General features: G+C 36.7%; 1 long non-coding RNA gene across 2 annotated transcripts; it reads left to right on the top strand.

Moving 5' to 3' along the window:
- Window positions 1-9,512: 9,512 nt before the first annotated feature.
- LOC143239203 (uncharacterized) lies at window positions 9,513-16,120 on the top strand. Of its 2 annotated transcripts, none has more exons than XR_013021057.1 (3): window positions 9,513-9,582; window positions 15,734-15,841; window positions 15,961-16,120. It is a non-coding gene; the product is annotated as an uncharacterized LOC143239203 (long non-coding RNA). The 2 variants fall into 2 exon arrangements; XR_013021056.1 differs by lacking the exon at window positions 9,513-9,582 and adding an exon at window positions 9,658-9,786.
- The last annotated feature ends 6,265 nt before the right edge of the window (window positions 16,121-22,385 follow it).

The following is a 22,385-nucleotide window of genomic DNA, read 5'->3' as shown; positions in this document are numbered from 1 at the left end:
AAGCCTGCCAGCGGGCACTCAAAACCCGCATGTCTGCTTGCCTCAGCAAGCAGGCACAGGCTTCCTTGAGACCCGCCCACCATGACCCAGTGACAGATTCAACAGAACAGTCCCAGAACAAGGGCAAGCAAAGCGTCTCCCATCCAAACCTCGGCAATGAGGGAGATATTGATCCTCCACACACCAGGGCCCCGACAAAGGGGGACAAGATCCCGGAATGTGGCAAGAAACACCCAAAGATCAGACACAGAAAAGTAGATGTCCCAACCTAATGAACATCAGCCCCGCTGAGGCTCTGCCACAGGCCAGGTGTCATATAGAACTGGTAAAGGTGAAATGAAATGTCACAACTGGTCCAGGTAGACACAAAAGCAGACCCATGCAGTGTGCACCAGACATCACAAAAAGCGAAATTCGACAGCACTGCACACAGGGACTGCGTACTCAGATCACCAGTACTAGGAGCACCCCAATCTTGTCGAGATGAGGATCCAAAAAACAGTTGAAATTACCTCAAGGACGATATCAGCCTGTGTGACCATGAACCTGTCCAAGCCCAAGAGGGCATTCTGCTCCCCGTGCTCGACAGGTGCATAGACATTGACAAGCCGAATCTTACGACCCACAGTGACAACATCAACGTACACCACTTGCCCCTCAGCATCACTATGTGACGTGAGAATGGTCCCAAGAAAGAGCGGGTGGAAAAGGATCCCCACCCCACGCGAACGGGTAGTGTCAAACGACCAGAAGGAACAGACAGGGTATCGGGAAGAGAACGAAAAGTGGTCTCTCTGAGAGGCAAAGTGGGTCTCCTGCAAGAAAATCAAATCAATTGCAAAGTGTTTGAACAGGGAGAATGCTTAGAATTGCTTAGCAATGCTACGCATCCCAAAGATGTTCAATGTGATGCAGGAAAAACCCATCATCCAGTCAGAGGGAATGACTTAGCGACGCTACTGCTTTGATGACGAAGGCGGAGGCCTCTTGAGGCTACCTAACCCCACCCCCTCGATGCAGCAGTGGTTGCCGACATCCGACCACTGCCGCTGCACGCGAGAAACTTCCTGACCGAAGTCTGGTAACACATCAGGGCTGCAAGGCCCTTGCACCTCCCCACTATCCTCATTCAACCCCGAGAGACAGGGAAGAGCGGGGAAGTACAAGAGACTCAGGAACGAGCCTGGTGACGGCAGCTCATCCAGAGTCGGGGATGGTGCCATATGGGAAGATCTGGTACGTCTCCAGATACGAAGGCCATTGCCAAGGGCCCCTCACATCCCCAGCTGCAGCATCACCAGCAGCAGGAGCCAGGATCTCCTCAGAGTCTCTGACCACCCTCACTGACCCATGCCAAACAGGGTGGCAGGAACATCCTCAGAGGATCCCTCCCAACAGTTACACAGGCGAGTGGATATTGGGCGCCCACACTGCCCATAATCCCCACTCCACCCGACAGGGAGGCCTGAGCCCCCACAAAGCCTGGTGACGCCACAGGACCCCCACAGGGTGCTTGTCCAGACCCGGGCCTAAAGGAGGGCCCAAGCCTCCTCAGAGGCCCCCTCCACCCCAACAGGACCATGATCACCACTCATATTCCCCAAAGACCCAGGCACCTTGAACTGGGTGATCGGGACCTAGCCTTCCTCAGAAGACCCTGTCACGGCTTCCCCGGACGGCACAGCCATTTGGACAGGTGCCCCCTCGGGGACCCCACCCACAGGCACTGCAGTCGACCCAGTAGGTATCGCTGCTGCCTCTACCCATTTTGCGAAGTTGTCGGTGGCGGCCGAGCAACCACTAAGGCATCTGTAGTTGCATGCCTCGGGCACCGAAAGGGCGCGTGGCCACCACCACACACTTAACAGTGCAGGCACTGTCCTCATGTCCGAAAGTCTGACATAACCCATACTGCGGGGTCAGGCAGTCAGCCACAAAAGGCCCTCTGTGCCACAACGTAAGAACGTTTGGGACTGGCGTCTGCATGTCCATACACACCCGCCAGGTCCCCGTAAACACCTGAGGATGCGACTACTGCGCCTTAAACTCTATTTTCCTCATAGTCCCATACGCCATCAACACGCCCTTGACGACGTCATGGGGCATTTCGAATGGGGCCGACTTCACGGACACACGCTGGACCCCCAAGGGAAAGTCCCCCTGGTCCAGCAAGCGACGGGCACGGGCGGCCGACGCAAACGTCACCACATACCGCCCATTTCCAAAATGTTGCAAACATTGTGTTGTTACTCCCAACAGCAGCATTCAAGGCGTCAATGATCGCCGAAGGTCGCTAGTCCACGGGCACCACAAAGCGGATAGATCGCAGCCGAACAGAGTATGGCCGGAGGACCAAAGCCATACTGACCAACGAGTTCAGACACATGCATGCATACACACACAAAAAAAAGACAATAGCGCGACACTCGACCAAGAGTCACGGCCGAACACAATACAGCACACGATAATAAATACAACACACACACCCGGAACTGGCACGGCAAAGAACGACACGCTAATCCACGCAAAATCCCAGAGCGAGGAAGTGACGCGAGCGAGCACTTCCTTGGGAAGGAGCGCACCAAGCTAAATGTCTCAGGTTCAAATAGGGCAAGCCTCATTCAAAATGCTGAGCAACGATCTTCTAATTATGTGTACTTGGTGTGATACACCATTTTAAGTGGGAATAAATGTGGGGGTGTCCTAACTTTTCACATGACTGTATAATTTTCCTACAGTTGGGTTTCTCGTCATCATGAAATGTTTTACTGTTTAGTTCTCTTCATTTTGTCAAATCTTCACTTAAGCCTACTCATTCACTTTAGAATTTCAATTTACAGGCCAAAGTATTTTGCTCCACTAGTATCGAAACCATTGAAGTATAGTTCATTTATTTTAACGTCGAATTACCAATGTTGTTTCCTATATTTACATAATCGTGTTCTCTTTTTGTAATCTGAAGAATCATCTCTCTATTTATTGATGACTTTTGAGGCACAGTTGTATTAGAATTGTCTTTTATGAAATAAATTATTTTTCTTACATTTTTCAACACCGTTAATCTCACTCTAACATATCAACAGCTAGGCCTATATTAAACCTAAAGCCTCCCATTTCTACGACTATTTACTTTACGTGTAACTTTTCTTTGGAGAAACTATTTCTCACGGGAAAATCTATATTTCTGAGTGAATGACTTATAAACTTAACGTGCGACTATTTCCAGTTCACGTAAATAAATTTGTCATATGACTTACTTTATAAAACTGCTTCTAACTTTCTCGAAGGGAGACGTAAGATATTCATTCATAAAACATTCTACATTAAACAGTCTCTCAAATTATGGTTTTATTGAGATCAGTTAGATGAACTTTATTTACAATGTATATCGTAAGAGCACATTTATTGAATAAAAGGAACTTAAAATACAACATAATTAATGTGCCGTAGAATATTTCAAAAACAACAAAATATATATGTAACGTAGCTATAATATTATTTTATATCTAAAAGCAGTTACTTTGAACACAAATAATAAATAATTAATAGTTCTGCAAGTTTAACAAGTAACAATTAGATTAATGTTTATCTTTACGAAGTAGCAACACAATTACGTACAAATTTTTTGGGGAAAGTATATAATTATATACAGTAATTTTATAACTACCGTAGTAAAAATTAAAGTAGTAACATTAACTGCGCAGTTTATGCCAAGAATAAATTCACATATGTTGATACACAAAATAAAAAGTAAAAGTATATATAAAAATAAATTAGATCTGTACTATTTTATAGAAATAAATATATAAATACAAAAATCTTTAATTCTTCAAACATAAAGGTTAAATAAACGAATTAAATATTATAATTCACGTGGAAGAAGCTATAATAAAATCAAAGCTATGTTAAATATAGAAATTCCTGGCGAGTTGATCATAATTGTTAATCTTTAGATTTAAATTAAATTCGGGATGTCTTTATATTGACACATGTGGTTAAAACACCAGTTCTCGTTTGGTAACACTCGTGTTCTGTTTTAATTATACGAACATATATTTATAGCTCTGACGCTATTATATCGCGAGGGAGTTTGAAAGACGCGGATCGGAGTGTTGTCCATTTTATATTCTGTCCGACCAATTCTACAGGGACTATTGAAGTTTAAGTTACCGCTACTGCATAGAATTTGCGCAATACCAGATGATATAACGTCACCATGTAACGTTCATTACCAAAGTGTGGGAGACATTCCACACCTATTTACCTCAATAATTTATATACCGAATCAATGACTGCCAGTGATAAAGAGATTGGCGGTACAATAAAACTCACGGAAAGCTGCCTGGTCGCGTAGGGGCGAGTGGTAGTGGCCATAACGACCACTCTGAAGTCTACTGAGTTAAGACTATTAAAGCAATTTGCGCAACAGAAGAAATATAAATTTAGTAAAAAAAAACAATTTACCAAATTCCTCGCACACAGAAAAAGGAGACTTGTTTTTATAACCACACCGAGTAGCAGTAACACTAACCTAACAAAATAAGTACACACACACACACCTCTTGGTTCTTACATCTTACCTTTCGAAATCAAATCATCTGGAAATATTCATGTATGTATTAAACTCCTTACAAAGTAACTATCTGGTTCTTACATCAATAATATTAAAAGTAATTTTGTTTGTTTGTTTGTTTTTGATTTCGCACACAGCTATTCGAGGGCTATCTGTGCTAGCCGTCCCTAATTTAGCAGTGTAAGACTAGAGGGAACGCAGCTAGTCATCACCGCCCACCGCCAACTCTTGGGCTTCTCTCTTACCAACAAATAGTTGGATTGACTGTAACATTATAACGCCCCCACGGCTGATAGGGCGAGCATGTTTGGCGCGACGGGGATGCAAACCCGCGGCCCTCAGATTACAAGCCGCACGCCTTAACACGCTTGGCCATGTATCAAAAGTAATACGGTAAAACTAATTTAATTCTGGTGTCATTTGGTTTATTAAAATACTTTCGAATTATTTAAATATAGCTCTTAAGTATTCTGGTCAAGAATTGCAAAAGAGTTGGAGATATTATTATACAAAGATAATAACTTAACATGGTGAAGGTTAGCATAAAACAATTTGCAAAACAAAATTAATTAGGATTATTGTACATAATTTACACGGTTAAAGTTTCTCATTAAGTTAACATCATACTAATTTACATATTAAACAGAAAAAGAAAAAAACATTGTGTTATATTTTACAGTTTTGGAAGACGTCAAGAAAAACGTTTATTATCTTTCTTTGCTAATATGTCAGGTTATCCCAAAAGTATTGTCCGAAAATTTAATACAGAAAGTGCATCATCATTTGTATCTTTGTATAAGGTTTTAATAACTAAAATATGTAATAGGACGTGTATAAAAACGTGTGACAAATAACACAAAGTGACCCAACCTCACTTTTTCAGATCATTAACCAAATGAACAATTATGAATATTGATGTGTCAAAGAAGCACATTAGGTACATAATGCTTTATGAGTTAAGATAATAGCAATAGTGCAGCAGAAAATACATTAAACATTCAAGGTGTTTATGGTGCGAAGTCTCTCAATGAAAGAAAATGTTGAAGGTTTGTTTGGAGGTTTCCATGATTTGGCAGAAGCCAACCGAATAGCAAAAGTGGACCTTTGCACTTCTCTGCACTCTAGCGAACGTAACTCACCTTTTATGGACTAGCTAGTGACTGGAGATGAAAAATAGACATTATATGAAAATGTTAAGCGCCGCTGACGATGGCTCAGTGCAAATAAACTGGCTATAGCAGAGCCCAAAATGGACCTCCACTCTAGGAAAGTCTTGTTAAACGTTTGGTGGAATATTGTTGGTGTGATCAACTTTGAGTTGCTGCCACTCAATGTTACAATTACACCAGACTGCTATTCTCAACTTTTAGAGCGCTTCAATTTTCCACTGAAAGAAAAGAGGCCTGCTTTGATCAATCGTTAAGATGTTGTGTTACATCAGGGTAATGCACGGCCCCATACAGGAGGGATCACATCTGCAAAGATTGAAGAGTTAGACTGGGAAAAACTTCCACATCCTCCTTATTCTCCACACCTGGCCCCATCTGATTATCATGTATTCCGAAGTTTACAGAACTATCTTGATGGAAAGGAGATTGGAACATATAATGATATCAAACTACCACCTCTACATTCTTTTCCTCCACACACCAAGAATTTTATTGAAGTGACATTCAGAAGCTTGTGAAACGTTGGTAGGAAGTAATTAATAGTAATGGAACACACAATGGAACATTCAAGTAATTGTATGGATGTAACAAGCTTGGAAGAGAAATATCGTTTAAAGTTGTTTTTTATATCATAACGATAAGGACAGAACACGCACGTGTTGTGACTTCGTGGTTGTATCTTTTTTACATCCTTAACAACATGCAAGTTTTAACCATATCATTGTTCAGATGTGTGAATTCACTGATGAATCTGTGGTATGGTGCTCTACGTTCTGACTGTTCATGGTATCTAAAAATACAAACAAAAAAGTTGATTCCTATAGAAAAACAGTGAATTGTTTCTTATAAGACTGTCTTGAAACGTCCTATGAAAATTTTAATTTATCTTCTTTTATACAAACACCATCAAAACTATAATTATGAAATTAAACCTACAATAACAACGTAAGATTTTCATTGAAGAAATTTATTTACTTATTTCTTCTGTCTGATTTATTTTTTTACCGTTTTTAGCAATTTTTTTACATTAAATTTATTGCAAACACTAAAATATGTTGAAGCTATAAAAACGGTATAGTTCATCACAAACTATCAAATAAATTATATGAGATCCAGACTCTCAACACATCAGAGGCGCAAGTTACACTCATCAATGGACTGTTAATTGTCAGTGAATTCTACTGAGGAATTGTATCGTGATTATAAAGTGGAAAATCTGGACTGCACTTTGGGAATAATGTACATTACTTACTTATCTTTACAAAATATATCATGATCATAATAAGAACAAATAAAAAACACCTCCCATGTTGATAATGATTGGCTTCGACCTATTAGAGAAAGAAACGAAACATTTACTTAGAGGAAGTATAAAGCTACTTTTTACTTAAAGTGTAAAGTGGACAATTGTTTCTCTTATTCAAGACTTCTAAGCAAATATTTGGTCAGATAGTGAAATCAATACTGTTAAGCGTCTAATAATTAGATGCCATACAGTTTTCACCTGTTTGATGGTTATGTTATAGACGTAGTTCCACGATAGTTAAACATTTCACGATATCAAATATTTTTTAGTCATAATTAAATTATCTGTACTTTATTCATTGTTCTTGATGTCTTCTGATTATTTTTCAATAATATTGCGTCATAATCACATGTCGTAAAACATGTGTGTTGTTTCAAGACCTAAACTACATGGTTGAAGTATTCAAATCTTGCTTTCATATTTTACTTACAGGCACCAGTTTTGCTAATGTTAAAAATATAATACTTTAATGAATTCTTAAGATTAACCAGCAGAAACATTACAAAAAATGATATTTTGATCCAAGGAAGAGGACACCTCTAGACTTCTTAGCAGCATGAGAACGTTCTTTCGTGGTTGCTGGAATCTTGACTTGGGAAGACTACGCTGTCCACCAAATCACCAAACCATCTCAAATCATGTGCATAGTCCAACAATGTGCTGTTTGGTGCAGTACATTTTAAAGCCATAGAGTTTGTTAAAACGTTGTGTAACTAAATGAACTTTTATATTTGTGAAGTTTACCTGAATCTATTCAGTGATTACTGTTAGGTGTTCTAGCGCTCGTCATGTTGTTTCATTTCAAACAGCTCAATGACAGATTAGGTTTAGAAAACATAGTAGGAAAAGTGGGAACACTGGACAATGTGATTTCTGTAATACACAAGCGATTATCCAAGATGAAAGTAAAAGCCTTGCACGAATTGTCACTTACATTCATCTCGAACTTTTGTTAAGGTGCAGATAAATTTTATAATTTTTACAAAAACAAAACTATACCAACTTGTACCAACAATGATTGAGCAATTCTATTATCATGTAAAACATGTATTAGTATGGAACGAGTAATGTTATTAGTAGTGTTATTAGTACGGTATTAGTAGTGTTATTTGTCACAGACACAGAACATAAAAGACACAAAAATGTCTAAATCCTCCCTAACTACATCAGACTTTGTATATGTGACCAACTCAACAACATTAGGTGATCTGGTGAAACTACGTCCATATGTGGACACAAATACCGGGCGTTACCTGCGTTTCTTTTCTGTTCTTCAAAGTACAACTATCGGACATAACATGACCAGAGTTTGTTCTAAATGTTTAAATAAAGAGAAACACCTAAACCAATGATTCTGATAAAAAACAGAGGAAGTTGCAGTCCTCTTCCATAAACAGAAATGAGAACGGTTGGTCTGTTTGATATAAGTACAAACCTGGGCACAAGAGAACTCAAACCCCAAACTTTAGTTTTTAAGAACTCGCAATTTTTGTGATAAACTGGAAAGTGTGTGGGTTGAGTGATCCAGCTAAGGAGACGTTTGGATATTAAAAGTGTTCAATGACACGTTCACCAATATTTCATACAGCCGATAAAGTCAACAGCTTGAAATTACAATAATTTAGTGGTCTGAGCATGATCCGGCAGAGCCAGATGGGTTAAGGCGTTCAACTCGTAATCTGTGGGTAACGGGTTCGGCCGCACCGAACATGGTGGGTGGTGATGACTAGCTGCCATTCCTCTAGTGTTACACTGCAAAATTACGTCGGCTAGCGCAATAGCCCTCAAGTAGCTTTGCGCGAAATTCAAAGAGACAAACTGGTATGAGTAAAGAAAATCAAAGAATGATTTTAATAAACTAGTTACACTATATATAAACCAGCTTTATGCATCAAATATTTATGTCATTAACAATAGAGCTTTTCTTACATCATAGACCATCCTTATGCAATCAATTGATTGGATCTTGGTAACTGGATTATTGTTAATAAATTAAATTATAAATCTGACGTGAGATTTTTAACACTTTATTAACATCACATGACACTTACATAGTAACTGTTAATTTTGTGTATTAGTTATTATATTGTGTTTTTGGTTTGTTTGTATTCAAATCCGATTTTTAGCGTTTAGAGCCAACACTCTTATCACCGATGAGGTTGACATGAGGTATTAGTATTATATTTAGGTTTAAACACCAGAAACTGGAAAAAATATTAGAAACCGATATACCAAAAGACGTGTAGTTACGTGTGTTTTTATCACCAATAGTAGACATTACAGTGAACTAGTACTGAACTATATGTTACAAGTTTAGACCGGTTATATGAAATATTTAGATATGTTACTGTTTATTGTAATTAGGACATGTTTGTTCATCATGATTGGCTAGAAATAACACACGTTACGTTATTGGACATTTTGCACACGAATCGTTAACACGATTCAAATAAAAACTTCAACCACAGCAAAAAGAGAGGGAGATAGTAACATTTTATAGTTATTAATAATGACAGACGCAGCGTGTAGTGGAGGTATGTTTTTATTTCTTTTGTGTTATGATTGATAGATTAAGATGTACATCTAAAGTATTTGGAAACGAGGTTGTATTAAGTAGTATTACAGAGAAGTAGTGAGAGCTGAAAGTACATGTGGAAGTTGATTTGAATAATAAATGTTATTAATGTTTATGTCAGATTAGTTTGGTTTAGATAATGAGTGTAAAGTGTTCTTATGAGGTAAGAGTAATGTAGTAATAAACAAATAGTTAGGTGAAGTTTATTTAAAGGTATTTTATATATCTAAGGTTATCAATTTTAATATGAAACTTTGGATATAAATAGGTTTTTAGTGTTTCTAAAAACACTTTAACAATTAACTCACTTACTTACAATGAGTGGCCCTAATATCTCTATTTAAAACACTAGCAATAATATTTTATTGAAACTTAAGCCACACTTAACAATTCGTTTTGACTGAACACTGAAACTTGATTAGAAAACCTAAAACTACACTTTCCACTTCCCAATATATTTAATGTTTTATTACACGAAACTTATTTCAAACCTTAATTTTTGTAACAAAATCATGATATAAAGGTGTAGTAATTATCAGGGTAATATGTATTTTAATATACAATATATTAACAGGTGTTTACATGTGTATTACTATTAAATATTGATAACAAGGTAACGTTTCATTTAAATGACCTACTTCTAGTACTAGAACTAAAAGAAATGAAACATTCGTACCTAACTTATGCTACACTTGTCATTCTTTTCCTTGAAGATCAAATGTGCACGTGTATCAAAGAGTGCACGTGTGGCAAGGAAGACGGATGTAAATGCATTTCGTGCAACAAAAAACTAAACTGAAAGAAGTTGTCAGTGTAAAGGTGTATACAATGTTTTCCTGATATTCGGACAGTTATTTATATCATTTACCTAACTACCAGAAGTTATTCATATTCTAATACTTATGGTTTATAATCTTCCAATGTTCCGTTGGGTTTTTAATTACTTTGTTTTTAAATGGTGTTACTATTTTTACCTCTCTACAAATGGTAATAAACCCCCTTACCTTGTGCACGTCCACTAAATGTTTATTCTGCTCGAAAAGAACAAACCTATTTGAATTCTCGGAGCTATCGGTTACTACCAGCTACCCACGTTAAAATAAATTAACTGTGTTGTTACCGTTATTTAATAGTTTTCAATAATGTTAAATTTCAACCAATCATTGTAACAGCAATAATAGAGGAACACTCTTTAAAAATAAGCTAACCATGCGTCCCAATTTGAGGGGTCTGTCCCGATGTTCGGTCGAGTTTAGTAATTTGACACAATTTTCTCGGTATTGCGATATTTGATCAAAAGGCATATCCTCCAAAAAGAACGAACTCGAAATGTTAATACGCATACAAACCTGACTTTGCTTTCACAAGAGCTTCTATTAATGGGCAGAGAAAGCGATAGTGCTGGAACATAGAATTTGTCAAACGTATTGCATTATACAAAATGCAGGTAAATTGTACGGTGCACGTTGAAGTAATGGCTGCTTCAGAAGCGGTGAATTTTGCCATATGGAAAGCTTTCTTTTCTTGAAATGTTTTTTGCTCTGTAATGTCTTTACTACAGTATTTGCTATATCACACACGTTAAATTATCTTCATGACGTCCGAAGCTACTAAAATGATCATTCAACAATGAATTTTATAAGAGAAAAACAAATGTATTAAAACGTTATTGCAAGGAAAACAAACGTAGATGTTTGCAGTGTTTATCTTGGTTCTTTATTTCGCATGGTAATCTCTCGGACAACACCTTCAAAAAGTGCTAAACATTCAGCTAGTTTGAGTCGCAACCCAATGATCACGAGTTAATGTATTCTTCAAAAACAAAACTGCCTAAAGAGACTGCTTCTTTGGTAACTATTGAGAAACCACTACTTAACAGTGCTGTCCATAACATCAACTTTAATACAGCTGCCTGCTCTTCCAAATTTCTTCACTTTTATTTGATCCAAAAAATTCATTCTCTCAAACTGACAACGAGGCTTATTTTGAATGCAAATCATCCTTCTTCACAAGAGAAACTAATCAGATTTAATGTTGGTTTTATTCGTTTCATTTACAGTAGATGTTTCAACCCGGAGAGATGCCAATTATACGTGTAATGATACAATATTCCTTCACAGAGAAAAAAGTGATGGCAAGACTTCTACACTGCCAGTCGATTCCTTGGGTGACATCGGTAATATTGTCAAATAGCGCGGTGTCCCCTTTAAAACAAACCAACATGATTCGTCAAACGTTATTGTGGTAACAACCACAATCAAAGCTTAGAAGATGTAAATAGAAGGGGGGGAAAACAATGTGTAATTCATTTCCCAAGGAACCTTCCACAAATATTTCCCCTCGGCATGGACCCCTTTACCTGGTAAGGGGACCTCCAAGGGAAGGTTTAGTTCACCTCCGATGGGGATCTGAATATCCACCCACGTATTTCCCGTGCGTGGCGACCCGTGAAGGGAAGGAGAGGATCCTAATGGATCCTCACCACTTTTTCTTTCATTTCCTGTAGACAAGCGACCTGAGGTCCCCCTTAAGTCAATTGGCTGGTCCACTAGGGCTACCGTCAGCAAAGTACCAGAGTTGGGGGTGCAGACAGATCTGTCTCAAACAGAATCGTTCTCAAATAAAAAGCTTAACCTTTATGGTTAAGTTGAATTAACTCCCAACACCCCTCTCTGTATTTAACATGTATTCCAAACCTCAAGATCCACATCCTTTGGTTGTAGGTACAAGCCTTCCCTCGGATGCATCTGCCCCTTAAGATGCAAAGGAATCATTTGCTCACGTGATGAGTCATTGAAATCGCCTTCAAACAGCAAAGACCTATCTAGTTGACCCAGGGCAGGATCCATCGAGGTCGACATACCTCCCTCGAATAAGGATAGTAAGGAAAAAAACGTGGTCGTAAACGATAGGGTTCTCCACCCAATTCCTCTACACGTAAATGAAAATGGAACTGTCGATGTTTACATTTGAATCTGGATTACATCAAAACTCTGAATGCTTCCTACTATCCTGTTTGTCTCTCCTTACAGGAAACACTTCTTAATTCTGCCGCCGTTACAGTCAGCTTTCGGCAATTTTATTTGTAGATAAAAGACGGCCTGTGTGATTTACGAATGCATGGAGGTATGGCACTATGTATTGAACAATGTGCCCACCCTGTCTTTGCCACTCGACACACCCTTGGAGACCGTAACAATATGTTTCCTTAGGTCATAACATCACTTTGTTCTCTCCACCTGTCGCCTGAAGAGACCTAGGATCAATCATACCTTTATGCTTTCATTGAACAGCTGCTGTCTCCCTTTTAATCCTATCAAACTGTAATGGATAGCCTCCCCTCTGGGGAAGAACTGATATTAATAGAAGGGTTTGCTCTCTGACAGGAACATTTCTCTTTCAATCCTAATTTTATTTTCATGCACCTAATCAGTCCCGTACTGCTATAGATCTTTGAATTTGCTTCCACTCATTACTTTCTCACTTCTCGTTGAGGGTTGACAATAACAAAGGAAGCAGAAACTATTTCCCTATAATTTTGAGAGACTAGCTGTGGTCGATGCCCTGCGAGCCCAAGTGGAAGCTGGATCATGCCTTCTTACACTGCTTTCACATAACTTGATCGATGCTGCCATCGTCTTCAGGCTGTCAATTGACGACTTTGTGGCAGCAGTAACTGACTGTATTATACAAGCAGCTACTAAATGTATTCCTAAAACCTAGACACGTTTTCCACTGTATTCTCTTTCGTGGTGGGATCCTGGCTGTCACGTGGCACAGATGGCTCAAAAAACGAGCCTGGGATATTTTCCATAGATATCCTGCTCTCGAACCATATCGCATTCCAGTATGCCCGTGCACTTACCCAGTAGGTAAGAAGCCAATGCTAGAAATGGTATTGGATTCAGTTCATAACTTCCCTATCTTATACCACCAGTTCCAGTGTAGAGGGACAAGAATTGATAGGTCATTGAACAATGTAATTCTGTCCCTCTTGATCTTGCTCTCTGATAACTAAGTAGCTGCTACCCGGAGCATCGCCGATACTCTAGGTGAAAGCTTGTGCTGGATATCTAGGACTCCTGCTTCTTTCACCTTTTTGGCTATCAAGAATCTGATAGAGCGATCACCTCTTTCCTATCGAGCTGATTTCTCTTTTCACTACAATCGTCTCTTTTGCACTAATGGAACTCAAACTGGCAGTACATCGTTTCGACTTAATATACACTATAACATGCTGCACCATTTATCTCCTCTTGCTATTCTTCTGATTGTTTGTTTTTAACTTGATCTGGCAGTAGAATGTTATGCCTAGCGCCAGGCTATTGTCCTACCTCCCTCGAAGACTGGGAAGGAACCCATGATTCCTTGAAATAAACGTCAAATTACTTTGACGAATTGTTTCTGAAACCTTTTATAGGATGGTTATTGTTTGTCTTTAGTGGTTTCTCGAATCAACCTCCTCACCCACTGAGTTCCAACGAGAGTGCTCCACCATGGACCACATGATTCGACTTGAAACATTGGAAAAGGATTTCTCAAATGACAATATCAATGTTACACTTCAGTATAAAGATTGATGCCGTCACTAAACAACTCTCATTATTGCTAACACCCTCTGTCGATGATTCTCGCATCTTATGTCACTCTTCGAATATGAGGTATATGGAAGAGCAGATACAATAAACGACTGAGGGCAGTTTGTATTGGACGACAGCGAACGGCTTTAACTTTCTCTCTGAAACCGTTTGCATGCACTTTTGCTCCAATCAACGTTAACTATCTATTTGAAGATGTTTAAGCTGAATTCCTCTCGGGATCAAAATCTGAAACAAAAGAAATAGGTTGTGAAGAAAAATGGGTAGAACTTCCATCAATTACGACGTACTTCTGTACTAGTTAAGAATATTTTTTGTGGTAATGAATAGCACCTGATCTCAAGATTTAATGAATAAATCGACTATTAAAGGACCGTTGGACTATAAACTCATTGGTTTCTTCGGTTGCAGTGAGTTCTTTGGATAAAAATAAAGCAAGGTGTCTTTTAGAACGTTCATTCACGTAAATGACTAAAATGGTCACAAGTGTTCAATGCAAACTTACACCATTGTTATTTCACCAATTTGTGTTTTCTACTCCCTCTAGAAATAACTACCGGGAATATCTTTGAATTGTACAAATCTAAATATTCATATGTAGCTTCTTAACTGTTTAACGATATTGTTTAAATGGCCTTTGATACCATTTCGTACTTAAACCTACCGTTAATAAAGTAGCTTGAATAGATAACTTGTTAAATGCTCATCAGTTACCCCTTACTGTAATAACTTTCTATTTGAAACTACAATCCATGAAACTAGATCTGTTATCAAATATTACCTAAACTATCTTTAGAACATCACCAGCCCTAAGTATCTACAGCTGTAACAGATAACCTTAATATCTAGGTAGTTTTTTATGATACCAAATTTAACAAAAATGACACTCAGTTTGATAAGTTGTTGACAGTGGTGAAAAATATCTGCCAGTTTATTTGGTAAATGAAACTATACACATAGAATTACCATGCTACATATGCCTTTAATCAAATATAACTATTTACAAACAGCTGTTCAGAGAGCTTGTGTTGGAACAATAATAATCCTCTCACTTTTGCGGGGTTTCTCCCTTCCCACCGACTCCCTAATTTACAGCTGAAATAAAGCGATTTCGAAAGTTTAACACTAAACTTGTCTCCTTTGTCTAAATGATGTGTTATTGGAACATGAAGGTTAAACCTATTGTCTAACATATTAATCTAAAAATAATAGAAGCTTTTCATTAGCAATTTTAACAGTTCGTTTCCAGTTGTAACCCAACTAAACCATTTTACCTCCTATTAAAAGAATATTTATTATCTTAATGACTTGTATTTAAGTGTCGAAACAAAACTACACGATATACACTTCATTATGAGTTAATGTTCTGTGCATTACAAAGATTGAAATGTGTTCATTCTTTGACTTTTCGTGAACTACGTAACTAAGTAACGTTCCACATTAACCAACTATTAATGTGAACGTCAATCTATCGTAACACCTGATTAATTTGTGCCACATTTCTCTTTCAAGATCCTACATGCACATGTATCGAGAAGTGCACTTGTGGTAAAGAAGACGGTTGTAAGTGCACCACGTGCAGTAAAAAAGCAGAAACTGCCGGTCAATGTAAGTGTACAGGTAAGTAGAATTTTACTAGTTCGTTCATAGTGTATAATTTCTTAACTTATTACTAAAGGTTTTTGTCCCTTGTTTAAACTTCAATTTGTGTTTTACATGTAATCTTTTTCACTTTCTAGAAGGAGAAGCCTGCAGTTGTACGTCATGCACTTGCAGTAAGACAGAATAAAATTCTCTGCACGTATTGGTCTGGTTCCTGTTTCATGAATTTTGTTAGATTGTTTACTTTGTTACATTGTTTGTTTATCGTTTTTCAAAATTAATAAATTAAACCTTGTATTCCGTTGCATTTATTTACCTGAAACTTTACAAATATTTAACGTACCTCTTCACACTTGACTATTGTAGTTAAACCACAACTTTATTAAATACATTATTTCCATAGATCCATGAGCTACTTATCAAAACACAAATGTGACTTAATCATTCTAGTATTACTACATATAATTACTACAGTAGCAAGGACTTTCATCCTCCTTAGAAATGTCTACAATATTAGTGGTATTTAACGTTTGGTTAGAACAACAACCGTTAGTTAGTAAAGATAAAGTGTTTTCTAGTTTGCATCACATTGTTTCGGTGTGTTGTATTTCATTCCTTATTACAGTACTGTCAATATCTACAACCTTAAAGTGGTAGCTACTCTAGTACTGTCACAACTTTATAATGTATGTACATCCTGTCCTTCTTTGTACAGAAATATAGATATAATAACCGTTAACACGAATATCGCTCTAGTATTTATAATATATGTAATGTGGCGTGACATATGGTCCTTCTCTATACATACATATAGGCACACTACCCATTTACTTGAATATCATTGCGTTACGTATATGTGATGTGGCGTGACAGATGGTCACTTCCTTATATACACAGACACATACCTGTAATAACTTAACATTACGATTATATAAACTAATACAATCTTCAACACATATCCACACAGGAGTTATTATAATGCTAATGGTTACGTATATATAAAAAAACAGAACTAAGAATTCACATCAGTAAATCATTAACTTACAAAATGTTTTAAAAGACCGAATAATGTTGATAAACTTTTCATTAAAATTATGTGAAATGTTTGTTGTTTGACTTATTTTTTCATGCATGTTCAGTAGAATGAAATACTATAGTAACACTACTTTCTATGTAAAATATGTTTGATTTTATTTTTAAGCACTCATTTAAATATAAATGTCTGATTACAACTTTCACATATCACCAGTAATAAACCTGTAGTTATGTGATGTAGGTTAGGAATGCGAACGATTAAACATTAAGATGTTACGAGATGTACAAAGTAATACAACTGGGATATATTTATATACGATATTCTCTTTGTACCTTAAACATGTATAGCATTTATCTTGTTACGTCAAATATTTAATGATTTAATCTGAAGCCTAGTTTCTAAATAAAGTAATATAAAGGCTTATAATACTGAAACCAGAGGTGCGCTACCCGTGTTGGGAACACAAATATCCCATTGGTTAACTTAAAACAAATATACTTAACCTGTTTATTTTTGTCAACACTGAATTTTATAGATCTTAATTATTTTGTAAATGTAATTACTTTTACGAGCTTACTGGACCTGCATGTGGTTTTTAATTTGAAAGATATAGTCTCTTGTAGGTGAACGCCCGACAATGATAACACGATTAAGAAAGAATTCTGAATCGGAAAACGTGAGAACGTTTCTGGTGAATCGGAACATGTGAGAACCTTTCTGTAAAGAAACAAGTTTGTTTTTCCGGGTGTGTAAACAGACTGCGGCTACAGACGTAATCTATTCAGTATTGGCAAACACCTCAGAACGTGCATCAGTTAATTTATTACACTATTTTATGAAGTCATTCTCCACACAATAACTAATGTTGTAGTCAGTTTGGTATGACCAGATTGAAGACAAATTAGTCCTTGGTCAGCTTTATTATACACAATTCTTGATGATGTACCCACATAAGATACATTCATTTTCAAATGGTAGGTGTTGTCATAATTACAAACACGATCTTCTAATTCTTGGTGACGAGAAACATCCTTCGAATAAAAATATTTTACAACAGCTACTATTAACATTTGTTGATAAACAGAACACAAAAGTTTCGACCTTCCTTGGTAATCTTCCGGTTAACCTTAAGTATTAATACCAGCACTTTGGAAATTCTCGATTTCACTTACTTTCGAGAAATAACAAAATATGGGAAAGGTAATATTATACAAATAAAAATAGTGTTGTTCATGTACAGAGTAACTGAAAGTTAAGACATGGAAATATTATGGTTGAAGTTCAACACACAGACAGGTAACGTCAGAAGCTGAACAAAGTTGTACGTCGTCCTTATTGTATTTGTGTTGTATTCATGTTTTGAAGGAGCCGGTGACATGATAAAGTGTAGGATGTAGCTTTAGAAAGATTTAATTAAAGAATTATAATTTAAGTTTATTAGTGTCTCATTTTGGGACTTCTGATGTTTATATGTATCAAAAGCTTGTTTATATACTTCCAGGAGAGCTGTATGGGTTTAAACGGGGAAACCTTGACACTTGCAAGTTATATCTTTTTCTTTCACTAATGATGCATTAGTAAAGGCAGAAATGGAATATCAGTAACCATAGAAATGATGGGTGTGTTAGTTTGTTATAACTCAAAAACAAATTAAATAAAAAAATGCTGCATTGACTGAAAATATCCCAGGGTACAAGCTACAGTGTGGGATCATAATATGTACCCTAGGTTTTGGAGGTGACTGAAGAAATAGGACTCACATTGCAGTGGGGATACACCATCTATCAGTCTTAATCTCCATTTGACAGTCTCACATAAGAAATAAAGAGTAGCAATAGATATAGAATTAGAAATTAGTAGAGAGAGGTGTGGGTGTTCAAGTCCACAACTTCCCACAGGTTTATGAGTTATAACAAACAAGTATAATTAGTTAGAGTTTTAGGTTTGCTGTTTTTAATGCAGTCCTTCCTTCTGATTTTACACATTTCACTTCATTAAAATATATTTATTTTCACTAATACATATTAATGATTGTGATAAAAATACTGACAGAAACAGGTTGTACATTCATGTTGCATAACTAAAGTTGTTAGTGTAAAATTTTATAAAATCCAAAAAAAATGAAAGTCAAACAAATTCAACTATTTTGAGTCTTGAGACTTACTAGAGCGATTACTGTGATGATGAGATGATGCTTTTGAGAAAGTCTTTAATTTAAAAGGTTTAATGAGTGAACATGAATTTGGAAGAATGTTTTTCACTGATAAGATCAACAGTTTTCTGCAGAATTAGACACTTGTTCTGAAAACATTAAGGCTAATTTGTGACACTTGCTATTTTTCTTACAAGAGCAAAGAAAATTAATTAGCTTATTAAAATACACTCTATGATTTAATAAATTTAAGAATGGGTTTCTCATGGTGAAACATACTATCTCAGGACATCCATCATAAGTATGGTCTTTTACTGTCTTTTCATTCTTACTTTCAAACATGGGATGACAGCAGAATTTTGGGAGTAAGTCAACTTGTCAACTAAAATTGATCAGAATTGGTCTCTGTTGGTACGAAGGTTTGTAGTCAGTGAACAAATTCTCAATATCTTGAGCATATGTGAACAAGTATTTCTGTCCTTATCATGAAGCTAGAAACAGTTAAGGAATGTTATGGAGAAAAAAGTATTTAAATGTGATTGTTTGTAAAATTTTGAAACATTCTGTTGTGTATTTGATTTGGGGGAAGGAAGTGAGTTTATTCTGGAAGTTGAATTTTATCTTTAAAAATCAAGAGGATTTCTTAAACTTTCAGTTGATATGGAAAAACATACATTACATAATACATGTAAAAAGTATTGTGCTATTAGGGTATTTGTCTCAGTTTATAATAACAGTATTGTTTATTTATTAAATGTAACCTTTCACTGTCTACAAATAATTTGTGGTCTACGTGGAAATGACTTCAAGTTTCCCTCTTTACGTTATTGTAACATGTAGTGCCACTTGCATGATAAACAACTGAGAGAACTGTTTAGAAGTGGAAAATGTGATTGGCTACCTTCAGGCAGTGTTTAGATTGATTAGGTTTATGCAATCTAATCAAAACTATGACTAAATCAATTGTCACTGTAATAATAAAGTAATTGCAAATAGAGATAACAACTTTCTCTGTTTTTGGTAATTATATTTATCCAAGTAATAAAAATGCTACTTTGTTTGCTGCTGAGCACAAAGCTGCATACATGACAAATTAAATCATGAATATCAGATAATATAAAACTTTTAATTATAAATATGCTTTAATGTCTAGGTTATTAACATACATGGATAATAAAGTTCAGTTTAATTTTGAATATAACTTATAAAGTGCACTTTAACTGAGCTTAGACTGTATGATTAACCCATCCCCATGAGTCAATCCTTCCATTCATGAAGTAATCATAGTAGCTATTTGAATACTTTTGAATAAATACTATCCTTTCTTATACAATAAGAACAGGACTGTAACAGAAACTGAAGTGACATTAACTTGTGTACAGATTGTTTGCAAGTCCATTAATAACAATATTTTGCTTTCTCTCATCCAACATTTCTGTAATCTAGCAAATGGGAATTTTTAAAACTCTTTGGATGCTGTCATTGGATTTATCTGACTTGACATTTAAAGCTGTATGGTGCGACAAGTGGATTTACCAAACGATGTTGCAATAACATTTACTTATGGTGCAACAGTTGGGTTACCCACATGTCCTTGTAATTCCCACACCAGTACTGGGTGCACATACATCACTAGAAAAATGTAATGCTGTATATCACACATTTTATTGTTTCACAGTATCACTGAAATAACAAAAACATTATTTTGCTGTTTGTAAAATTTAAACTGTAGATCTATTCCTGTAATTCGAAACTTTAAGTTATGGTTCTTGTTTCTGTTGAGAATCAAAGGAGTTACTTTGTATTAATTTGCAAGTTTACTGATCTGAGGAACTTTCTCGGCATGCTATTAGTATTTTATTTATAAAACAGATTGAGCTTGTAATATGTTTAGACTAAATTTCTGATTTAATATAAATGTGCTCATTTGCTTCCATAGATTCTAAATGAAGATGAAATGAATTCTGACTTTGTAAAGTTTTTGTGTATTCCAAGTGTTATAATATATTATGTTAAATTATTATCATATTTTAAAATTATTTCACATACAATAAGATTGTCAGTTGCCTTTTTTTTAACCATTAAAATTGTTTAATGTGATTGTTTCACTATTGCTCAAGAAAAGTCGAAGCAAACCTTAGAATAAACTTTAGTATGAAAGTGGTTTTTCATACATTAAGAAGACTTTTTCATTTGTTAAGAAACAATTATGCCATCTAAGTCCAGCTCTTATGCAGTTCTTGAAGAGCAGTATGCACTTCATTAAACCATAGGAAGAACAGGTATGCATTGGATTTATATAGTTTTGGAAATTAAGTTTTGAAACTGTTTGAAAGACTATTTGTTTTTCAATAGAAGCATAACATCTGTTAACTCATATTCATGTGCACTGACATAAGGTCATAAGTATTTATTTAGTAACGAGTTCATGGAGGGTAGCACTGTTGGTTGATTATCATGTGCCCACCCTGTCTTTGCCACTCGTCGTACCCTTAGTGGCCGTAGTGATCCGTGTTTCCTTGGGTCGTGCCATCACTATTTGTTCTCTCTACCTGTTGTCTGGAGAAGCATGTGATCAATTGGACCTTCATGCTCTCAATGAACAGCTGCCGTGTCCCTCTTTAATCCTGGGGACTTTAATCGACATCATCCCATCTTGGGAAGCACTGATATTCACAGGAGGGGTTGCTCTGTAGAGTGTAAGCTCTCTGATCACAACCTTTCTCTTTTCAATACTGGTTCTTCCACTTGTTTTCATGCACCTAGCCAGCCCTTTACTGCTATTGGTCTTTAAATTTGCTCCCCTTCATTATTCTCCCATTTTTCATGGAGGGTTGACAATAATCTACAAGGCAGTGATGATTTTTCTGTAATTTTGAGAGAGACTGACCGTGGTCGAAGCCATACAACCAGCGTTCCCTAGTGGAAGCTGGATCAGGCAAACTGGCTCTCTTTCACAACTCTCGCAGAACTTAATCCTGCCATCGTCTTTAAACTGTCAATAGAAGATTGTGTGGCATCAGCAACTGACTGTATTATACAAGTAGCTGCTCAATGTATTCCTAAAACCTCGACACGTTTTCTACTATATCCTTGTCTGTAGTGGAATCCTGCCTGCCACATGGCACAGATGGCTCAGAAATGGGCCTGGGATACTTTCTGAAGATATCCCACACTCTCGAACTGCCTTGCTTTTCAGCGGTCCCATGCACATGTTTGGTGGGTAAGACGTCAAAGCCAGAAGGATTCTTAGATTAAGTTCAGAACTGGCAAATCTTCTACCACCTGTTCCAAACTCACATGGGACAACATTCGAAAAGTTTGTGGGCAATATAATTCTGTCCCTCTCTCGATCTTGCCGTCTGATGGCCAAG

This window comes from Tachypleus tridentatus, chromosome 13 (genome assembly GCF_004210375.1).
Source record: "Tachypleus tridentatus isolate NWPU-2018 chromosome 13, ASM421037v1, whole genome shotgun sequence".
Taxonomy (NCBI): domain Eukaryota; kingdom Metazoa; phylum Arthropoda; class Merostomata; order Xiphosura; family Limulidae; genus Tachypleus; species Tachypleus tridentatus.
The sequence above is the reverse complement of the archived record's forward strand: the minus strand, read 5'-3'. Positions and strand labels throughout refer to the sequence as shown.